Consider the following 17,748-nt stretch of genomic DNA (forward strand, 5'->3'; position numbering starts at 1 on the left):
GAGCAATCAAGGAGCTTTTTGCTGGTATTTAAAGATGGTTGTTTGTGCCAAGAAACTATTGATAAAATGAAGGCAAAGTGCTGGCCTCGGACCTTTTGGATATAGCTGTTTGATAATGTGATGCATAAATCTGAATAAAGCCTTTGGGACTGACATCTCAGGAATACTTTTCTTTTAGTAGTTTCTCCCCCACCTTAGTACAATTCTTCTCACACCAAAAATTTCTGGTATATTTCATGTAAATTGATATTTTGGTCCACATGGTTCAGTGGCCAAGGTGGGATAAAGATGGCTGACCTAGATATTGAACATCTCTGTGTAGGCTGAAAACAATGTTTGTGAAATTTCCAATGAAATTGGTACAGCTCTGAAGTGATGGATATGTTTTGTAAAGCAATGTAAGGTGTACAGTATCTTTTGTTTAAATTTTGCTCTTATAATATATATATATATAGAGAGAGAGTGTGTGTATACACACACTCTCAGTCCTAACAACCTTGTGACTTGGATTAGGCTGAGAGAGCAAGACTAAACCAAGGTCACCCCATGAGCTTTGTGGCTAAGGGGGCGATTAGAATCCAGGTCCTCTGGGTCTGAGTTTAATGTGCTAACCACTACTTCACCCTGGTTACCGTATGTTACTCATGCTTCTGTGCTGCGTTGATTGTATTTTATGTAGAAAAATGGAATAGCTTTGATTAATGGAAGCTGTAATTTTGCTATTTAACCTTTCTTTAGTTCATTATTTATGTAGCAAAATTACATGTTGAGACGGTAAGAACTCCCATATGGCTTGTATAGTCTGTATAAGATGCTGTATAAAAGTATGTGAGCAGATGACGTAATCCAACTACTTTGCAGGCTTTAGAAGATTTAGTCTAGAATCATCTTTCTAACTGGTCAGCTGGATGCATCCAAGATGCTCACAAGCAGAGTAATAACCCTCACTGTGAATCCCCATCTACTAGTAATCAGTGGCATATCGTTCGGGAGGTTCTCGTTCGGTTTGTAAGTGAATATTAGCCATGATAAGCATCTGTCAGGATTTTTTTCTATTAAAAACAGAAAGAAGTGGTTTCCATTTCATGCTTTAGTTAATTTTGCATTGTCAGGCAGAAGCCATATGCTCCTGCTACACCTAGGAGAGTGGAATACTGTTCTTTTTAGTGGTCTGTTTGCCATTTTCTGAAGCATCTGACAGGTTATTAGGAGTTACTGTAAATCTGTATGCCAAGGCTCTGATCTGGCCTCTTGTGCAGGCTGCATAAATCTTCCCTTTAACTATGTGTTTCTGATTCTTAATTAAGTTTGTTAAAGCCCCAAATGCCTGCACGGAGATACCATGTGATCAAGGATGCTGCCTGAGATTGGATGCTCTGCAGCAATTCTATTTTTACATATGCTTCAAAAATAGAAGTGTGTTCTAGTTGGAGATGCAAGTTGAATCTGCTCTAAATAATATTGTGGCTTTTCTATCTTCCAGTCTGTATCTGCTTGGACTGTGGTTATTTCTTAAGCTATAGCTTCTGATTGAACCACATTGTTGCATTCCTTTTCTTAAGATTTTTGCTATATCAACACATATGAATACTGTATGCTTAAGACTAAAGATGTACATACTGGTATATTTTTTTCTTGAAATGAAAGGTGGCATATAATTTATATACAGTAAATAAATAATGCTTTCTTAATGATTTTTCAGTTTGTCAGCCCAGTCCAGCTACTGTTGTTGTTCAGGTTACGATAGCAGTTTGAGACTGACTGCCAGTGTATAATCTTTAATACACTATATAAAGTTGTTTGGAATAATGTGTGGCTTATTCTTGATGCAGTGGGCAGATTCAGTTTTGAGACTAACTAGATGTAGCCTCCAATTATGGTGCTGGAGAAGACTCTTGAGAGTCCCATGGACTGCAAGAAGATCAAACGCATCCATTCTTAAGGAAATCAGCCCTGAGTGCTCACTGGAAGGACAGATCGTGAAGCTGAGGCTCCAGTACTTTGGCCACCTCATGAGAAGAGAAGACTCCCTGGAGAAGACACTGATGCTGGGAAAGATGGAGGGCACAAGGAGAAGGGGGCGACAGAGGACGAGATGGTTGGATAGTGTTTTCGAGGTTACCAGCATGAGTTTGACCAAACTGCGGGAGGTAGTGGAGGACAGAGGTGCCTAGCGTGCTCTGGTCCAGGGGGTCACGAGGAGTCGGACACGACTAAACGACTAAACAACAACAACAACAAAGATGTAGCCTCCAAGGAAATTTAAAACATAAAGGCAGGATATAAATGCTTAAAATAAATTGAGGCCTTTTTGCTTTACCAACTGCAAATAATAAATTAAAAAGTTAGCTCTTTGGGGAAAGAACCTAATTCCTAATGAATAGTTTTTTAAAGAACAGTTGGGTACATTGGCAATCTTTGGTTAAAAAAAATAAATTGAAACTTTTCATCCTGCCTATGTGGGGAGGAGAGTGGGGGGACTGTTGACTTACTCTATCCACTTCCACGTGGAATCTTTGCAGATGTGAATACCAGGAGGAGGTGGAGTGACTGGGAAAAAACCGAAACCCTCTAATCTGGATTTCAAGCTCCCAATGCCACCTGTCACTGCCAACATTTGCTTGGAAGTCAGGTTACAGGTATAAACTGTGAAAGTTTCAATCCTTTCCGGTGATGTAGTTGCTCAAAGGTCAACGAGGCAGCTGAGATCTGTAGATGATATTGCAAAACCAATAGCTCCTGTCCTGCAGGAATTGTTGAAAAGGGTGTGCTTGCTGTTTGTTTCCCACTTTAATCCAGTAGATTAGAGTAGCCTTCCCTGATGAGTTAATTGATTAGTGTTTAGATCATAAGAATGCTGTTGGAAATTTATGGTAATCTGCAAGAGAAAGCAAGAAGAAAGTCTACTGGTGTTGGATCTGTTGCAGCAAAAAATACAATACAGTGCCCTTGGAAGACTCAAAACAGCTTCCCTTCTTCTACTTTTGGCCCAGACTGAAAAGGAAGCAAGTAAAGTAGCAGGCTGTTTGCTTCTTTTCAACATACAGCCCTTGGTGGTTGTCAGCAGCATGCAGTCTCCTCCTAAAGTTTTCTTGCACCATGAGGCTACTGCAGATGTGCAGCCTTCATCTTCTGCTGGCTTTGGGGGCATTTTGGGGTTGATTTGCTCCCCCAATATCTTGCTGTATGGTGATGGGGGTGTTTCCACAAGCTATCAAGAATATTTTAGTGGATAAATTGTATTTAGAGAGTTAAGAACTATCTAATGTAAGTATTGCTAGGGACAGGGGTGGTACTGTGGTCTAAACCGCTGAGCCTAGGGCTTGCCGATCGGAAGGTCGCTGGTTCGAATCCCCGTGACGGGGTGAGCTCCAGTTGTTCAGTCCCTGCTCCTGCCCACCTAGCAGTTTGAAAGCATGTCAAAGTGCAAGTAGATAAATAGGTACCGCTCCGGCGGGAAGGTAAACAGCGTTTCCGTGCGCTGCTCCGGTTCACCAAAAGCAGCTTAGTCATGCTGGCCACATGGCCCGGAAGCTGTCTGCGGACAAAGCCCGCTCCCTCGGCCTATAGAGCAAGATGAGCGCCGCAACCCCAGAGTCGTCCGTGACTGGACCTAACGGTCAGGGGTACCTTTACCTTTAATGTAAGTATTGCATGTGTGGATACTATACACTAGTGCCTATTTAAATAATTTGGGAATGGTATGGCATAAGCTTTATTGGGCCCGGAATAAAAACAATATTCCCCACACCCAGTTTAAAAGGACATTGATTGTTTAATAGCCAAAGGCCTGAGAGAAGGGGGATTATTTTGACTGGCTCTTAAAGATATGTGACAAAGGCACTGAGGGAGCCTCTCTGGGGAGAGCATCCCACAAGCATTTAAAATGCTTTGACCCCAACATATCTAATAGATCTTCTAAGCTGACTCCCAACTGTTGTTTGGTTGGTTGTTTTTGGTATTGCTGAGTAATTGCATCATATTGACTAAACATGTGCGTTTGTGTGTATGGTTATACAAAGGGATTGTACACTGTTGTGGTTAGCTTCATAGCAATTCTGTGGTGTGATTCAAATAGGATAAGTTCACATTAGTTGCTGCTTCTTGAGCTCATGTGTGCTAGGATATTGCTAGGATATTTGATAGTATCTGGGAACAAGATTTTTTTGGTGTGTGTGTGTGTGGAGGAACACCAACATTATGGGCCGAAATCGATATTTAGTTTTGTGGCAACAAAATTAGAATTTGTAGAAATGAACAATGTAATTCTATCAGTATCTGGATGGATAATTAAAACCTTAAGCGTTCCTGTAGAAATAACCTGCCTTAAAATGATAGCTGAATTTGGTACCAATAAACTCCAAACTCCAAAGAACTCCCATCCTGCTTGGATAGCTGTCGGTAGAGCATGAGACTCTTAATCTCGGGTCATGGGTCTCATGTCAGGCAAAAGATTTGTGTATTGCAGGGGATTGGACTAGATGAATCTCATAGTCGCGTCCATCTATACAATTCTGTGATTCTGTGTCTTGGTGCTACAGGAGCAAGATTTGGGCTCATGTGCTTAGATTTTGCAGCAAACCAGAATTTGCTGGTTCAGGTGTTTAACTGCTTGCTGTAGAATTTGCTGCAAAATCAGAAGTTGAAGGGACAGTGTGCAAGCCCACCTTCGATGGGCAGCAGGGCCTATACGGGAGCAGATATCCAGGCCACGAGTTTCATAGCTCTGTATGCCAGCAACAGCACATCAGATTGGGGACATTAGCAAATAGGCACCAATGGTTAAATGACGTGGAAGAGGCCCATTTAAAACTGGTCTCATTCTTTTTCGATCACTGAAACAATCTGGGAAGCCACCCAGAGTGGCTGGGGTAGCCTAGTCAGATGGGTGGCATGTAAGTAAGTAAGTAAGTAAGTAAGTAAGTAAGTAAATAAATAAATAAATAAATAAATATCATCTTCATCATTCCTCCTTAGTCTGTTTAGTTCCTTCAGCTTTTTCTCATGTAACTCTAAGCTTTGTTTTATTATTTGAGTTTTAGCTTTCACATTTTTAAAACTTGGATTTTTGTTTTCCCAGAATTGGTTTGTGCACCCCCATTAAAACCCACCCTTAGATCTAAGGAAAGCTGAAAGGATCAAATGTCTAAGGGTTGCCTCAAGGCAAAGAATCCCATTGACTGACGCCATTCAGACTTTGATCATGCTCATGAGTGTGCGAGTCACTTGCATTGAATCATTTTCTGTGTCAGCACCTCTTATCTACCTTCTCCTAGCACATTGCTTCGAGTTAGTATGAGTGACTACATTAATCCGTGTTTATGGTACTGTCATAAAGCCTCTTTTGTTATCATTGACCATATCATATGAAACATTTTAAAGGTACTAGAAAACACAAACTTGAACTTCAGGACTCTTGTTCAGGGATAATAATTTGAAGAATTGGAAAGGACCCTGAGGATCATCTACTCCAACTTTTTTTCTAGATCACTTACTGCTACCTCGGAGTATGTAGATGAGTGACACTGTATCTTTTGTATAATGGTAAAGTGTTTAGGATTTGGGCAGCTATGGCTAGAGGACTGTATGTGTTTTGCATTTACACAAGATTTCATATGTATCTTATTTTAAAATATTTCTAGACAACTGTCTATTAAAAACAAACCTTAGAGCACATTACAGCATTAAAACATATATTCAAACCCTTTCTCTGTATATAATGGTAAAAGATTCCAGCCTGTAATATCCAGCATTAGGGACGCGGGTGGCGCTGTGGGTAAAACCTCAGTGCCTAGGACTCGCCGATCGTATGGTTGGCGGTTGGAATCCCCGCGGCGGGGTGAGCTCCCGTCGTTCGGTCCCAGCTCCTGCCCACCTAGCAGTTCGAAAGCACCCTTAAGTGCAAGTAGATAAATAGGTACTGCTTTATAGCGGCGTTTCCGTGTGCTGCGCTGGTGCTGGCTCGCCAGAGCAGCTTCGTCACATTGGCCACGTGACCCAGAAGTGTCTTCGGACAGCGCTGGCCCCCGGCCTCTTAAGCGAGATGGGCGCGCAACCCTAGAGTCGGACACGACTGGCCCGTACGGGCAGGGGTACCTTTACCTTTACCTTTAATATCCAGCATTAATGATTGGGAAATGCCCGAGCAGAGAGAGGTTATCAATAAATGTTGGAAGCATTCTACTGCCTCTCGTAAATGGGGGCAGAGTATTCCAAAGTATAGGTGCTACCATGGAGAAGGCCAGTTTCTGCATTGTCCCTAGATGAAGTGGTGCAGCCAACAAGACCTCTCCAAGGACCTGAGCAGTTAATAACAAGAACCTGGATATGGCTCAGTACCTGACAGTCAGCATATGCAGTTCCTTCAACACAAGTAATATCGGCACAAGCAGGGTTGCCATACATGCAATTTTTGCCAATTTTCTAAACTTTTTTTTTTTTAAACTCAGCAACTTTGACAGAAAGAAAGAAAAAAAAACTCAGCCCAACTGGCACTCCACTCAATACCTTGGCTGCTGCATTCTGTACCAGCTACAGCTTCCAAACCAGTCCTAAGGGTAGCCATACAAAGTGCCCATTAGAGGAGTTCAGGCCATGAATCACAGTTGGTCAAGCTGTTACTGTGTAAGATTTTTTTACAGGAGTGTATTCATCACCACCTCAAAAGTGGTGAGCTGCACTCCACGCCATAAAAATGCATTAACCACTCCCACTCGCCTGCTCAGCCATCGCCCCCTATGACTTGAGTAAGCCATGACAGGCAAATATTGAAATGATAGGATGTAGGCAGGACAGCTACAAGTCCTCAGGCCACAAAAATGAGCTTATTCCACAAAAATGGGATAAAATGGTGCATTGGACACATGGCTTGGTACTGCACTAATGACAGTATTCAAGCTGGCATGAAGGTGAGCAATTTCATCCTCAAAATACCTAGCAAAATTGTCTCAGTAGGCAATTAACCATTCACAGGGGTAGATGTCAACAAGCCCTGCACCACTCGGGATAGCTCTGCTGACAGGCTATTTCAGGAGGCAACAGAGACAGTAAAGTAGTCCTTCTCTGCCTTTACTGCTAGGTAGGTAAAATTATGCATTCTGAACACATTGAGTCAGTCGCACATTGAGTCTTAATGCCTTTTGTGTTCTAATAGTAGTCTGGCTTGTTTCATTGCCTAGAGCTGCTTAGAGAATCAGGGGCATGCTGGGCTCCATAGCACTGGAGAGGGAACCCAGAAGCGATATTGTTGATAGTCCTTTGTGATTTACCGTTCCATAGCAAGACTAAACCTCAACAGAAGCACCGACTTCAGCTACCCCAAAATTATCTAGACTATCCTAGGAATCCAGTGGTGACCATCCTAATGGATCTCCTACCATGCAAGGGTTGTGGAGGCAACCTGCTGTAAGACCAAACTTCACCTGGTAGCGGTGTGATCATGATAATAACAAGGGGATTTTCTCCACTCCCAAATATCCAGACCATCCCCTCACATCACAAGGCGAAGACTTCAATTGAGTGTAATGCCTTGCTCTGTGCAAATTGAGACAGCCCCATGGTGTACAAGATGCATTGTATTCAGTCAGGCCTTTGGTCCTTCTAGACCAGTATTGTGTACCCTGACAGCAATATTGTGTACCCTGGAAGCAGATTCCTAGGATTTCAAGCAGAGAACATACACCATACAATCAATTGGCAGTGTTCTTTCTCACCCTTGTAGCACATGATCCTTCTAACCTAGAGATGTTGGGAATTGCACTTGGGATCTTCTGTCTATAAAGGTCTGTAACTGAGCTGTAGGCCTTTTTCTGTGCATTTCATTTTGAGTTTTTGGGTTAGGCAACTCAGCCGCATCTTGCATTAGTCTAATAACATTTGTATAATCCAAAGATCTGAAACACTATCCTGCTGTGATAAACTGCTATTCCTTAGCTATCAGAAAATACCTAAATGCTTGTGGATTATTGAGCAGGATTTTTACAGATTAGATAATCCTCCCTTTTGAGCAAGCATGCTTAAGTGACAAAACAATCTGCTGATTTGAAGTAGGCTTACAATGTGTACATGGTGTGTTTGTGATATGTATATGGGTGTTCAGTGGGTTCTTGCCCTTTTACTGTTGGTACAGGTATGTTCAGTGAACAGAGAAACTGTCTTTATAGCTGTCACAACCAGTCACTTCTCCACACATGAGACCTTGACTGCTTAAAAAAAATATGAATTCAAATAATAATGTACATACACCGATCAATTGGAGAGGGGTTTCCAGAAATGTTGACTCGCTCTTATTCTGCAATCTCATATCAATTCTCTTCTAGCATCTTGCTGATGTTGTTGTTGTTTAGTCGTTTAGTCGTGTCAGACTCTTTGTGACCCCATGGACCAGAGCACGCCAGGCACTCCTGTCTTCCACTGCCTCCCACAGTTTGGTCAAACTCATGTTGGTAGCTTCGAGAACACTGTCCAACCATCTCATCCTCTGTCGTCCCCTTCTTCTTGTGCCCTCCATCTTTCCCAACATCAGGGTCTTTTCCAGGGAGTCTTCTCTTCTCATGAAACAGCTTCATAGATCCAACCTTAATTAGCATCATATAGTTCCCTGATGTGCCTTCTTTCTGATTAGTTGCAGTTCATGGATCTCCTAACTTCTCACCCTTGGTGAAGAAAAGACTCTTGGCTCCAATGCCTCTTCAACTGATTAACATTTTACAATTGTCTCATACAAAAGCTTCCAAGCCCCCAAAGAATGGTGTGGAATCCTCCTCCCTTTCAGCTACAGCTGCTTTACTTGGATTGTTGAACATTGCCTTTCCCAGTCTACAGCCTCAGTCCTTAGCTATACCATTCTCTTCCCTTCCACCCTTCGCCATTGGAAAGCACACTGCCGATCTTCCCAGGAAGTTATTCACATTGGTTGAAAAAACCACTACATGGATCCTTATGATCCAACAAAAGAACTGATTTGCCGTTTGAGTGTCATTAATAGTGAACGTTTATAATGGCGGGTAGCTGTAGAATTGGGAAGTCCCTTATTTAAGAAGTGTCAGTTTTTAGACATAGTTGTGTCCAAGATTATTAGGGTCATGGGTATGTGAAATTCATTTTTTAAAGCCTGATTTTTTTTTATATTTCCCCTGTTGTACAAGTTTCTGAAAGTTTCAAATTCTGACCTCTTGGGTCCAAAGAGGGCTGATATTCTGCGCAGTCAGACAGACTCGGAAGACCACCTTGTTTGTAGTTCCACCTACCTTGGCCTATCTTCTGTGAATTGTTCTTTTGTGAACTTGGATTAAAGAAATACAATTAAAGAGTTCTAGGCGGTGCATGCTGCATAGAGGCAATGGAATCATGTCCAGACAGATTGTGAATGGTGAGGTTGGAAGGGGGGCAGATCCCCACAATCCAAGGCTGGATTCTGCTGCCCCAGCTTTAGTCTCAGCTACAAAATACGTGTAACGTGGTGAGAGCATTCTAAAGTTGGTACTGTTTATGCAGCTGTGTCTTCATTGTGCTAATTACAGTGCTACTTGGAGAAAACACTATTTAAACATTCAAAGCACTTCAAACGCCTCCTTGGTAATCCTTATAACAAATGGATAAGGTGGGCTGCTAATGTTAATGTACTGCAAATGGCTGAGGCTAAGCATCAGTGGCTCAGTTTAGGGACAGTGCTGCTCATTCAACAAATCACAGTTTATTGGTGTTGCAACAAAGCCACCTTTAGCACTTCTCTTCCCCAACCTCCTTGTGTTCCTGGTGAATTCATGTTTGTTAAAGCATAGTTTCCTGTGAGCCCAAAACTGTGAAACTAGCTGAAGTGCTGCCTCTAACCCTGATTTGTAAATTAGCATCAAACAGATTTACAGAGATTTATCAAGCAGGGCATTGTTCTTGCTTAAGACCACCTAGTAAGTAAGTGTATGGCTGATGTGACATTTGAATTACCAACTTTCTGGCTCAGTTCATTCTCTGCCCTGTGCATGCTTCTTGTTAGCTGATGTAGCTCCACAGTGGTACCTCGGTTTAAGAACAATCTGGTTTCAGAACGATTTGGTGTACAAACTCTGCAAAACTGGAAATAGTGTCTTGGTTTGAGAACTTTACCTTGTTCTAAGAACGGAATCCGAATGGTAGAAGGGCACCGGCAGCAGGAGGCCTCATTAAGGAAAGCGCACCTCGGTTTGAGAAAGGTTTTGGTTTAAGAACGGACTTCTGGAACGGATTATGTTCGTAAGCAAAGGTACCACTGTACTTAAGGTAAAAGGTAAAGGTACCCCTGCCCGTACGGGCCAGTCTTGCCAGACTCTAGGGTTGTGCACTCATCTCACTCTATAGGCCGGGAGCCAGCGCTGTCCGCAGACACTTCTGGGTCACGTGGCCAGCGTGACAAGCTGCATCTGGCGAGCCACAGCCGCACACAGAAACACTGTTTACCTTCCCGCTAGTAAGCGGTCCCTATTTATCTACTTGCACTTTGATGTGCTTTCGAACTGCTAGGTTGGCAGGCGCTGGGACCGAGCAACGGGAGCGCACCCCGCCGCGGGGATTCGAACCGCCGACCTGACGATCAGCAAGTCCCAGACGCTGAGGTTTTACCCACAGCGCCACCCGCGTCCTTAGTTTTGGCCATTTGCTTTGCCTGCTGATACCATTACTTGGTGTATGTGGTCCAGTACTCGTAGTGCAGCCTCCTCTCAATTACTGCAGGTAGAGAAAGGACAGTTCTTCGCATCCAGAAGTGTGTTCAGTGTGGAACTATCATTATAGCCTACTTGATTTACTAGCAAGTAAATCATACTTCATACACAGCTATGGGTGGTAATCAGATGTCAGTAGGAATGGCCTGCCTTAGTTAATGTGTCCATTAGTTTGATATTGCAGCGAAAGTCATTATGTCGTTAACCATTGGCTCTTTGGGGATGCATGAGCTGTGAGACTTTAAAAGCAGGAACTACGTAGCTTTGTTGAAAATAAGCTAGGCATTTTCCCATAAAATCCTTGCGGCTTTTATGAGACTGTAGCAGACTGTTCTCAATTTTGCTCACAAATATAAAGCTAATTCACTTTAGGGACAAAGACTGTATCTTTGAGTTATTACCATATGTCACCCTTGTTTGGAAATAGGAAAGTCACCAAAGCTCAAGGATATTAGTCTTCCTCCAGATGATGATACTGCAGGGATATGACTCCTTACAGGCCAGTTGGGCAAGTCCAGTTATCTGTAACTATATCTTCCCTAGATTGGTAGTTGCTTGATAGCTCCTTGGGCTGGTAGTTCTTGCATGGCTCCCACTGTAAGTCAAAGCAGTGAGAGAGTAGCTACTTCCACTGCAAGGTTGTTGTTTAGTCGTTTAGTCATGTCCGACTCTTCGTGACCCCGTGGACCAGAGCACGCCAGGCACTTCTGTCTTCCACTGCCTCCCGCAGTTTGGTCAAACTCATGCTGGTAGCTTCGAAGACACTATCCAACCATCTTGTCCTCTGTCATCCCCTTCTCCTTGTGCTCTCCATCTTTCTCAACCTCAGGGTCTTTTCCAGGGAGTCTTCTCTTCTCATGAGGTGGCCAAAGTATTGGAGCCTCAGCTTCACGATCTGTCCTTCAGCACTCAGGGCTGATTTCCTTAGGGATGGATCAGTTTGATCTTCTTGCAGTTCATCGGACTCTCAAGAGTCTCCTCCAGCACCAGAATTCAAAAGCATCCATTCTTCGGCGATCAGCCTTCTTTATGGTCCAGCTCTCACTCCACTGCAAGGAAACCTCTTCCTCCACTGCAAGGAAACCAGAGTAAATCATAATGGGATCTTGATGGATCTCCTGTAATGTCTTGCACTACCTCAGTGCTTTGTGCTGATGAGAGAGAGAGAGAGAGAGAGAGAGAGAGAGAGAGAGAGAGAGAGTGTGAGTGTGCACCTTTTGCAGTGCTGTGTGAATTCTAAGCAGTGGAGTTCCCTGTCAAATTGGGTTGCTTGAGAGCAGCTCTATTGCAATTATGCTTGTGTTCCATGTTGCTCATCCTCCTCCTTCATTGACATCACCCACTTGCAGATTTGGCATGTAACTTCATTACCCTTGATCTGTTGTGTAATGTCTGGCACGTGTTACATTGTCATAGGTTTCTAAGGTTATATTAATGTGACACACTAAAGTGGGGGGCATCATAAATGATTAACTGGACCTCAAGGCCTTGATGTGCTCTGCAGGTAGCTTAAGCGGTTGTGTTAGATTTTTCTGATTTGCTGAAAGTTTCCATAAACATGGCCACTTAAAATCTTTAATATTGTCTTGGTAGTGCCTGATATCTGAAGATGCACTTAAATGGAAGGCCAGTATTTTCTCTTGTGCAGTGCCCCATTGATGGTTTGCCTCTCTAGGCCAGGCTTCCTCAAATTTGGCCCTCCAGATGTTTTGAGACTACAGTTCCCATCATCCCTGACCACTGGTCTTGCTAGCTAGGGATCATGGGAGTTGTAGGCCAAAAAACATCTGGATGGCCGAGTTTGAGGAAGCCTGCTCTAGGCCATCTTAGAAGAGAGATATGTATTCAGTATCCTGGTAGAATACAAAATATAAAATGTAGAATTTTTTTATTATGGCATTTGGTTACTGGTATTGGATAACTCCTTAAAGCTGTAAGATTAACAGCAGAGCAGTCACAGCCTTTAAAAACTCTTGTCTGGCAGAACGTAAATGGGGAGCTATTCAATTGGGATATACAGATTACAATTTAATGAGCCTGTCCTTGAAGTTCTGCTGTTGTTGGAAACTGACTAAACTGGTATGATCCACATAGCTTGAAAGCATTGCCTTGCACAGTTCCATTGGGAATAAGGCATCTACTTGGTAAAATCCTTATGTGATGGGATTACCTAGTCATTTCCGCTTCTGCCTCTCATGAAAAGCCAGTCTTTCTTCAATGACTGCATTAAAGACAGAAGTGATGTTTAGGTTGGAAACCACAGGGCAGCTGTTAAATAAAGCAAAGAGAATGTTGTGTTCTGTAGAAATATACTGTCTTTTAAAATGGAAATATTTGTGCTTAAAATAATTTTTAAACTCCTTTCAGCTATGTTAGCCTCCAGAATTTTAGGAGTGCCTTTATTGATCACATGCCTTCTTAATTACTCAGTGAGGGGCATTTATATTGTGAAAACTATCTAAGCCTTCTCTTATGGGATTTTCACCATATTTTCAGTTGTTTTGTGCAGTAAGATGGCAAAGTAGCCCTGGCATCAAACAAATCTTCCTATAGCCACATATTAGGTCAGATGTCTCACTTCTTGAATACCTGATTTTATTTTGCTTAAGGTGCCTGACATTCAAGTGAGACATCCATTGAAAAGCTACCACGTGATTAAAAAACAGTTTTGAATGGGGAAAGGGGAAGGGAGGACAAAATAGGGGATAAATTATGAAGTGGTATGTATAAATAATAGAACTAGCTCAAGCCTCAAATTAAAGATGTCTGTTCTTTGAGTTTGAATGCCTTAATACAAAAGCCTTTAAAACATGTACATGCCTTCGAAAATTGATCTGGCCAAAAGGGTATAAAGCTGATACTTTCGTTTATTGTCTCGTTTTAAAATGCACTCCTTTTTAGGCTTGTAGTGGAAATTGCATAAATAGCATTGTAGAAGAAATGCAAAATGTCTCCTAGTCTACAAGGAGTGTGATCATGCAATGTTAATTATGTAACTAAAATATTCACGCTTAGTGGCAGCCTTTTTGAAACTTGCATTTCCACCAAATTCCTCTGCTTGAAAATGTGGCCAGCTAGCACTAGCCAGCCCTGTACCCACAACATGCACCTAAAACCTTTTGACGCGTGTGATTGCTAGATATTCTCAGAACAATGGGTAACAAGCCAGTTATGTGGTCTAACCTAGAAACTATGGTGATTAAGTGGTATACAAATGGTCAAAATACGGAATAAAAATACCTTAACTGGGTGCAAGAAGAATTAAAGGAAGTGAGCAGCCCCTTAAAAATGGCCCTTCCTCCTAAACGTTATGTTCTTTGGCGATGCTCCCATGTACTGATAGCCTTCTCTGGAAAGTATCTGACTTGCTTTGGCTTTTCAAGAAAGGAACTCTGGCGACAGGTTGGTTTTTTTTAGCACCCTCATAGATAAAACAGATGTGTAAGGTTTTAAAATCCCAGCCTGTGTTAAACTGTTAATCTGAAGGTTTCTTCTCCTTTAAGCAGACTCTCTAATAAAAGATCTGAACTTTCCCACCTAAAGCAAAATCTGCTCCATTGGCCATTTCATTAAATTATCCTCTTGAGGGTGAATATTGCTGCAGTTACGGTTTTGTCATGTGAATTATTGCTAAAAAATTTAACGCCAAGTGACCTGAAAAGTGTTGCTGCTTGATGAGGTGTACTGTTGCTCAAAAGCATATGGTTCTCCCCCTTACCCACTTAATCATGTGGAAACTGGCTCCTTTCAGACATCACACCGAATTGTGGTACATGTACTTCTCACAGGCTTGAACTCAAATAATAGTTTTCAAATTTACAACAAGCAAACCATCTGGAGCTGTTGTCTGCTGTCATTTTTTACTGTTATTAAAGATGAGTTCAGGTATGTTTAACCACACTAATTCTCCAATCTGAAACAGTAATAATAAGGGCAAGCTTTCTGGCTATAGGTAGAGAGCAGGAGGTCCAGATTTAGTTTTTGCTATATTGTACCATCGAACAAATAAAAGACCCTGAAAAACCTAGGGGCTTAAACCCCTCCTCCCCAAATTGAGGTGTGATTTGCTGCTGGAAGAAGCAAAAATTCTGTTCTAGGCATTCTTAAGTTTTTATGATGTCCTTTTGTCTTATCAATAGTAACTCAAGGACCTTTGAACATTCCAAAGGTTGCCCTAATTAGGCATTTCCATTACAGTGGTGCCTCGCAAGATGAAATTAATTCGTTCCGCAAGTTTTTTCTTCTTGCGAGTTTTTCGTCTTGCGAAGCACGGTTTCCCATAGGAATGCATTGAAAATCAATTAATGCGTTCCTATGGAAACCGCCTTCAGACCAGGTCCAGGGACAGTCTGTCCCCCGACCTCTTCTGAAGGCTGGGGGGGGGGGACAAGGGCTTTTCTTCCCACCCCCAGCATTTTAAAAAACCCCGGGACAGCGGAGGACTTCTCCGCTGTCCGGGGCGATCTTAAAATGCTGGCGGGCGGCATTTTAAAATCGCCCCGGGACAGCGGAGGACTTCTCCGCTGTCCAGGGCGATTTAAAAGCCCCTGGGAAGGCAGGCAGGGGGGACAAAGACTTTTGCCCCCCGCCAGCCTTCAGAAGAGGTCCTGGACCTCTTCTGAAGGCGGGCGGGGGGCGAAAGTCTTTGCTCCCCCCCACCTGCCTTCAAAAGCTGTCCGGGACAGCGCGTTTCTCTGCTCTCCTGGGAAGGCAGGCAGGGGGGAGCAAAGACTTTTGCCCCCCGCCGGCCTTCAGAAGGAGCCTTCCGAAGCCGGGCGGCAGCGGGAGGTGTTCCCGCCCCGCCGCCCGGCTTCGGAGGAGCCTTCCGAAGCCGGGCAGCGGGAGGAGGTGTCCCCGCCCCGCCGCCAGGCTTCGGAGGAGGTCCGAGGACAGCGGGGAAGACGCGCTGCGCTTCCCCGCTGTCCCGGAGATTTCCCTATGGGCTTTCGTCTTGCGAAGCAAGCCCATAGGGAAATTCGTTTTGCGAAGCGCCTCCAAAACGGAAAACCCTTTCGTCTAGCGGGTTTTCCGTCTTGCGAGGCGTTCGTCTTGCGGGGCACCACTGTAGCTCCCAAGACAGACAGATGCCAACCATCCAATTAAAGCCCTCTGTTTCGCATTAAGTATGGCATGATGGTTGCTGGAACTGGAACAGGTGACTTAGTAGCATCATAGAGCTGTTTGTATTAGGCTAGCCAAGACTGTGTGTGCCTGTTTTTGGCACATAATATTTCTGTTGCACTTCATATATAAAACACTGATTTCTCTCCGTGTTTGGCTTCCTTGGAGTAAGTGCAGTTAATGAATGAAAGAGTTTGAAATTCAAGCTACTACCTGAAATGTAACAAACAAACCTTTATTAAGATAATAACAATGATCTTAATGTCAGAGCACTGTGGTATACACTATAAAACTAGAAATACGTTTCTGAAGATGTTGAAACCCCAGTATCTGCCACTTACCTGCTCACCTTGGACAGGTACTGTTTGGTCGCTCTACAAGCAGCCAAGATGAAGCAACACCTGCCCCTCTGTCTCCTTTGTTTCCTTCTTCCAGTGCTTCAGCGCTGTCCTGGGTGTCTGTCCCAGCCCTTTAGCGCTCAGCCCAGTGGCCAGCATAGTCCTGTGTTTCTTTTCTTGGCAGTTCTGTGACAATTAAATGTGACTTGCCCACATCTTATTTTAAAGACCCAGTGGCCCCTTAAGTCTAGAAAACGTTGGTAGCGGATGGAGATAAAGAGTAGCTGATTTTCAGTGATTCTGGATCTCTTACTTGCACTTAATGATGATAGATAGATAGATAGATAGATAGATAGATAGATAGATAGATATTGCATATTTCACTGCAGAATCCATTTGGAATTACTTTCTTTCTGTCACGTGGATGTTCACAAGACACACTTCTTAGCAAGATGCCTGCACACCCACCCACCCACCCTCTATCAGTTGCTACTTTCTGGAGCCAAGTGTTACCCGGCTAATCTTGTAGTCTTCCTTCCTTTCTTCCTTTGGCAGTGGTGGAGATCCATGGGGCAAACCTAGCTGCCTTTTCGGAAAGTTCTTTGCTTCCCTAGGGTCTCTTGCTCAAGGTCCTCCACAGCCCAAGGGATTGCACACCACAATGTAATCTTCTAAAAGTTGCTTATAAATGACAAGAAGTTTAGGGAGAGAGGTTGCACGGAGTAATCATACAAATGTCAACCAAAAGTTGGATCTCACATTTTAACTGTTGCTTTGCTAGGGTTGAAATGTATCCTGAAATCTGCCCACCCTGCATAATTTAAAAACCTTTAAAATTTGTATTTCAAGCTGTAAAAATGCCTCTTGCTTGGTATTTACAAGAATATTGTAAAGGGAATCTCCTGAAAGGAATCTGTCTTGGATTGGTTTTTCTGGTCAGTTTCTATTATTTTGATGTATTTTCTTTTTTAAAGGACAATTAACTCTTGGTTGCTTAACTTTCTGTATCCCAATTTCAGACAGACAACATTTTTTTAAAGTTTACATCAATGTCCAGACTTGAGCATGGGGATGAGCCCCCTGTTGATACTTTTTCCAGAGAGCTACACACTTGTCCCTAAATGTTGGGGTGGGAATGCTATTGCCTATGTACTTGATTGCATCTTAGGTGTGGATTGCTGCTGAAATACTGCTTAGGGATGCAATGGCAGGTGCAGCTCAGAGGGGTTCTGGAGCCTTTGTGTCTGGCATTTGTTGTCTGTAATTGCTGATTAGCTCTTCCTCTTATCTTTGGGGAAAAGATAATAGATGTAATCTTTAGGCTGTGGAAAGAAACATGCACCCTCAAATATCTTGCAACTTGAAATAGCTTATCATATTGTTAATAGTCTGTTTTCAGAGGGCAGGAGTGACTTGCCTTACCTATGATATTAAAAAGGTTTAGAAATACTTCCTTTTCGATGCTACTTGCGCCTGCTGCTGTGTGTTTCTGTGATCTGACTACTCTTGCACTAAAATCTCAAGTGGTATTACCAATAATGAGATGTGGAATTAAATAAAATTCAGTTTGAACTATTTATCGCTTTCCAAGT

At 43.0% G+C, this 17,748-nt stretch overlaps 1 protein-coding gene across 2 annotated transcripts in view; it reads left to right on the forward strand.

Moving 5' to 3' along the window:
* Nucleotides 1-17,748, forward strand: part of RAB6A (RAB6A, member RAS oncogene family) — a 57,951-nt gene that overhangs the window by 2,899 nt on the left and 37,304 nt on the right. The gene's annotated exons all lie outside the window — the stretch shown is intronic.

Source organism: Podarcis muralis, chromosome 4 (genome assembly GCF_964188315.1).
Source record: "Podarcis muralis chromosome 4, rPodMur119.hap1.1, whole genome shotgun sequence".
NCBI classification, from domain to species: domain Eukaryota; kingdom Metazoa; phylum Chordata; class Lepidosauria; order Squamata; family Lacertidae; genus Podarcis; species Podarcis muralis.